The sequence below is a fragment of the Galeopterus variegatus genome, unplaced genomic scaffold (assembly GCF_000696425.1).
Source record: "Galeopterus variegatus unplaced genomic scaffold, G_variegatus-3.0.2 Scaffold6846, whole genome shotgun sequence".
NCBI classification, from domain to species: Eukaryota; Metazoa; Chordata; class Mammalia; order Dermoptera; family Cynocephalidae; genus Galeopterus; species Galeopterus variegatus.
Window position 1 is genome coordinate 86,033 of NW_007732957.1, and position 6,098 is coordinate 92,130.

A 6,098-nucleotide genomic window follows, 5' to 3' on the forward strand; every position below is an offset into this window, starting at 1 on the left:
AGGGCTGGAGAATTCACTTCCAAGATCATTCACAGGTTGTTGGCAGGCCTCAGCTCCTAACTGGCTGTTGGCTGGAGGCTTCAGTTTCTCATGTGGAACCCTCCCTCAGGCGCTTACAACCTGGCAGCTTGCTTCCCCTACAACAAGTGATCCAGGAGAGAACAAGAGAGATTTTAATTCAAAAACTTCAGTCTTTTATAGCCTAATCTCAAAAGTGATATACCATCACTTCTCCCATAACAGACCAACCCTGGTACCACATGGGAGGGGACTACACAAGGGTATAAAACAGGAGGCAGAGATCATTGGAGCCCGTCTTGGAAGCCAGTGACAACAGCAACTAAATGTAATAAGTAATCTTGCAGTGGGTCCTGAACTGGAGAGGAAATAATGCTCTAAAGAACATTATGGGGCCAATTGACAAAATGTAAGTATAAATTATAGATTAGATAACAGTATTGAATCAGTGCTAGATTTCTTGAAATTGATAGCTATATTACGGTTATTTTAGAGTATGAGTGTCCTTATTATTAAGAAATATTCACTGAATTATTTAGAGATAAAGGTGAATGACATATGCAACTTTATGTCCAATAGTTCAAAAAAATTACAGATGTGTGTGTATACACACATTTGCATATACAAGGGGTCTTCAAAAAGTTCATTGAAGGATTCATATTATCTTTTAATTCATTTTTTCATGAACTTTTTGAAGTACCCTCATATACACACATACATATACACATACATAAAATTTATATGTTATATAGGTGAAGAATATATAAAGATGAATAATCTGTGTAATATATAAAGATGAATAATATGGGTGTTCTTTGTACTATCCTGAAACTTTGCTGCAAGTTTGAAATTATTTCTAAATAATAACAAAAACATACACCAACTTCGCTACAATTTATTTCAAATTCTCTTCTCCCAGTCTCTTCAACATACCTCTGTGAGACTGGATTCCCCATTATGTGTGTGATTTAAACAAAACATGGAGACAGTTTAATTATACATTACCCCCTGTGAATTGCATTGTCATCAACCCAAAATAATTTTGATAAGTTAACAAGCAAGAAGCAATCTCATCTGTCACAATAAAAACTTTTCAAACTTTAAGCTTCTCCTTTCCCCCCTCTTCTTCCCTTTCCTTGCTTCCCCTTCCTTGAACAATTTAATCCAAAAGCCCCTGGGTGAGGCCAAACAAATCAGGCATCCTCCCATGGGGGTGGGGGGGGTAGTAACCCAGAATCAGCTATTGGAGTATGAACAGGGTGGGAGCAGCCTGTCACAGGGTGTTGGGGCCTGAATGAGGTGAAGGGAATATCCATGTAGAAGGGTAAACTGATGTCAGATGTTGAGGGTACCTTTATGGGAGGGTATCCATGTAGGAAGGTGGCATGGCGTGGGAAGAAAGATGTTTGTGTGAGGTCATGAAAGCAGCAGTTCTGTCCTGTTGTGTGATATCAGAGCCCAAATGGGGTGAGGAAAGTATCCACATGGGGGGCATCTCTTGGCACAGGTGGTCAGAGGTTGAATTGGGCGAAGAGGGTATCTGCCTGAGTGGCATCCTGGCACTGATTATCGGAACCCAGATGGGTTAAGGAGGGTGTTCTATGGTGATGGCCTGGTGTGTAGTATCAGAACCTGAGAGAGGTGAGGAGGGAGTCTTTGTAGGAAGTCTTTGTGTCACATTATGTGGTGTTAGAGTCTGAACTAGGATGAGGAGAGTATTTGCAGAAAGCAGAGACAGCAGTAGCTCAGTGAAAGGTGTTGGGGTTCAGAAAGACTGAGAAGAGCCCTCCCTGGTGCATGGTGGGGGTGGGATGATGGCAATAAGGAGGATTGTTCAAACAAGTAAATATATTAAGGATAATAAGAGACAAGTTTCTTACTGTAGGAATAGGGAGTTAAAGGTGTGGAAAGGGAGAAACCTAGAATGGGCTTTATAGTGTTGGATTTGGAATTAGAACTATCATTGTGAACATGTAGTTTTCTGTATCTACAAAACTAGATATAGAAATAGAGGTGGAAATATGTATGTGTATATATACATACAAGCACATGCACATGCATATATTCATACCTATGTTATCTTGCTCTGTCCACTGAGAAAGCCTGGGAGTAGTTACATCCAATATCAATGAGCACATCTAGTGCCAAAGTATGAGTTTCTAAATATAATTATCCACTAAAAGGAACCAGAATTACTTGGTCCATCTATCTATCTGTCTGCCTACCTGCCTACCTACCTATTGATTTTTGCTGAACTATTTGGAAGTTGCAGACACCACACACTTCATCCCTGAAAATAAGGATGTTCTCTTCTATAACCACACTACTTCATCTATTTCATTGAATGGTTTAGGCATCAATTAATGATCCTTACCTGAATTTATCATTTCTGAAAAGATCTATTTGACAATAGCATGGAAAATAGACTGTAAGTCTGTGGTGAAGACAGATTTCAGCTATTAGACTATAACAGGAGATATGGAGTAGGGTGATAGCTGTAGTGATGGTGAAAAGTGTTCACAATCTGGATATATTTTAAAGAAAAAGCCAGCAGTATTTGCAGTATTTGTCGATGTAGGATTAAGAAAGAGGGGTCAAGAATGACATCAAGCCTTTTGTCAAAAAATGGACTTGCCATTTGCTGAGACTGGGAAGACCATGGGAGGAGCAGATTTGGCAGCTGGAAATCAGGAATTTGGCTTTAGTCATTGCTGTGGGTTGAATGTATCCCCCAAGAGTTCGTGAGTTGGAAACTTGATCCCCATTGTAACAGTGTTAAGGAGGGTGGGAAATCCCTTTATGGTATTTGAAAAGTGGGGCCTTTAAGAGGTGATTGGATTGTGAGGACTCTATCCTCATGAATAGATTAATCCATTCATGGAATAATGAGTTATCATGGGTGTGGACTGGTGACTTTATAAGGAGAGCACCCGAGAGAGCTCTTGCCATTCTCACCATGTGGTACCCTGCACTGCCACGGGACCGTGTAGGGAGTCCCCATCAAGAAGAAGGCCCTCACCAGATGCTCCCCTGGACTGTGGACTTGCCAGCGTCCCAAACTGTAAGAAATAAACTTCATTTTCTTATAAATTACCTAGTTTCGGGTATTATGTTGTAAGCAACAGAAAACAGACCAATACAGTCATATTAAGTTTAGAATGTATATTAGACTTCCAAGTTGAGTTATTGAGTAAGTAAGTTATTTCCTCTTGGAAATAGAGGCCTGGCGGGAAGTCTAGGCTGAAAGTAAATATTAGAGAATCATAAGGAAACAGTAAAGCCAGGAGACTAGACAAGATCATCTAGGCAGTAGGTATAGGAAAAGAATAAAAGAGGTTGAAGGCCTGAGCCCTGGGGCACTTTGATGTTTAGAAGTCAGGAACAGGAGGAACCAGCATAAGGTCACTTTTGTGTTCGTTCATTTAAAAAAAATATTTTGATTGATTTTGAGAGAAAACCCATTGGAATGGCTAACAGCAAAATACCTGATTTTGAATCATGTGACCTTTGCCAAGTTATTTATGTTTTCTGTGCTTTAGGTTCCTCACCTATTATAGTATCTATCTCATCTAATTGTTTTTTTGTTTGTTTTTGTTTTTGTCCTTTTTGTGACCGGCCGCACCGCACTCAGCCAGTGAGCGCATCGTACTGGCCATCCCTATATAGGATCCGAACCCGCGGCGGGAGCGCTACCGCGCTCCCAGTGCCGCACTCTCCCGAGTTCACCACGGGCTCGGCCCTCATCTAATTGTTTTGATGATTAAATGAGAGCCAGGCACAGAAAGAGAAATACTGCATGTCCTCATTCATAAGTGGGAGCTAAAAAATAAATAAATAAGAAAGAAAACAATTGCAGTAATACATTGAACTTTCATAAGGAGAGAGCAGAACTGTGGTTACTAGAGGTGGGAAAGAGAGAGAGGGATAGGGGTTAGGAAGAAATTGGTTAATTGACACAAAGAATGATTATGTTTTGTAGTGATGAATATGCAAATTACCCTGATTTGATCATCAAATATTGTACAGAGGTATTGGTATTCAACTCTGTACTCCACAAATATGTATAATCAATTATGTTTCAATAAAAATATGTAAAAAATAAAAAGTAGAAAAAGATTAAATGAGTTATTAAATGGAAGCACTAAAATAGTGACTGGAACATTGTAGAGGCTGAATAAAGTTAGTTGGCTTCTTTATTTTTTTGCACTGGAGGAAAAGAACAAACTGAACTTAAGAATCAAAGTAAAAACATGTTTTGTTTTTGTTTGTTTTTGTGGTGGCTGGCCAGTACAGGGGTGGAACCCTGGACCCTGGTGTTACCAGCATCATGCTCTAACCAACTGAGCTAACCAGACAGCCCATAAAGCAAAATGTATTTTAAAGAGTTAAGATGGCTCTTGTCCTCTCATGTTAATGGCAGGCAATGGCTGCTGAGCGAGAAGCCTGTAACCAGCATGTCTGTGGTACCACCCAATCACTCTCAGACTTGTTGGCCCCAGGGGTCAACCAATTCAGCAACAAGGACATCCAGCAGACCAAGCCCTTCACCCTGGAACGTACCATCAACCTGTACCCTCTTCCCAATTATACTTTTGCTACAAAAGAGCCTCTCTATAAGGATATCTCTGTTGCAGCCAAATTTCAGCATATGAGGGAGGAATTTGATAAAATTGGAATGAAGAGGACTGTAGAAGGAGTTTAAATTGTACATGAGCACCAGCTACTCCCTGTGTTACTGCTGCAGCTGTAACAACTTTCTTCAAATTACTTGGTGATAAACTTAACCCAGGAGAAGATAAAAATCGAAGGATTAAAATGCTTAATGGCAGAGACATTGAATCATTAGGATGGAGTCCTGATGACTGGGTCATTGATGACTGCATTGGTAACTAGTGCAGACCAAATTTTGAACCTCCTCACTATTCATATATTCCTGAACAGATTACAAAGCTTAAGAAACATAAGTTGTTGTTTCTGGTTCAACTCCAAGAGAAAGACTTGTTTGCAGTCCCTAAAAATTACAAGCTGGTAGCTACACCATTGTTTGAGTTGTATGACAATGCACCAGGATATGGACCCATCATTTCTAGTCTCCCTCAGCTTTTGACCAGGTTCAACTTTATATTCAACTGAATTCTTGCACAGTGGAAAAGTAAAAAAAGGCATCTCGGGCCGCCCCGTGGCGCACTTGGGAGAGTGCGGTGCTGGGAGTGCAGCAGCGCTCCCGCCGCTTGTTCGGATCCTATATAGGGATGACCGGTGCGCTCACAGCACTCACTGGCTGAGCACGGTGTGGCCAGTCTCAAAAAGGACAAAAAAAAAAAAAGGCATCTCGGGCCGCTCCGTGGCGCACTTGGGAGAGTGCGGTGCTGGGAGTGCAGCAGCGCTCCCGCCGCTTGTTCGGATCCTATATAGGGATGACCGGTGCGCTCACAGCACTCACTGGCTGAGCACGGTGTGGCCAGTCTCAAAAAGGACAAAAAAAAAAAAAGGCATCTCTATGAGCACAGCTATACACAGTGTAGTAAGAATAAATGTGGTAGAGAAGTTTTTTTGGTTTTATCTCTTTCCCAATCCCTAGATTGTTGCCTATTTTCTGTTGTTTGAATAGTAAAGTTAATATGAAGAACTAGATAGCAGGGTAAACAAATGTGATAATGTTTATTTACTCTTGGTTCTACTCATTCGTTTTTGTGCAACATTAAAGACAATGGACTTCTTTCAAAAAACAAAAAGATAGGATGTATTACCTCTTCCAGGAAACTTTCCTGGCTATCTTGCGAATTTTAATAACATCCAATACGTAAGTCCAGCTACATTTGTTTGTTTGTTTGTTTGTTTGTTTGTTTGTTTGTTTGTTTGTTTGTTTGGGGCGGCTGGTGGGTATGAGGATCTGAACCTGTAACCTTGGTATTATAGGGCTGTGCTCTAACCAGTTGAGCTAACTGGTCAGCCCAATTTATCTTACATTTTGTATTAAGATTATCTGTTCAAGAAGTGTATCCTCTACATAAGACTCTAAGATTGTCAAGAGAAGAGATCGTGCCCTATTCATTCATTCATTTGTTCATTCAGTCAAC

General features: G+C 40.5%; 1 pseudogene; it reads left to right on the forward strand.

Moving 5' to 3' along the window:
* Positions 1-4,400: 4,400 nt before the first annotated feature.
* On the forward strand, positions 4,401-5,151 carry LOC103606794 (annotated as a pseudogene).
* The last annotated feature ends 947 nt before the right edge of the window (positions 5,152-6,098 follow it).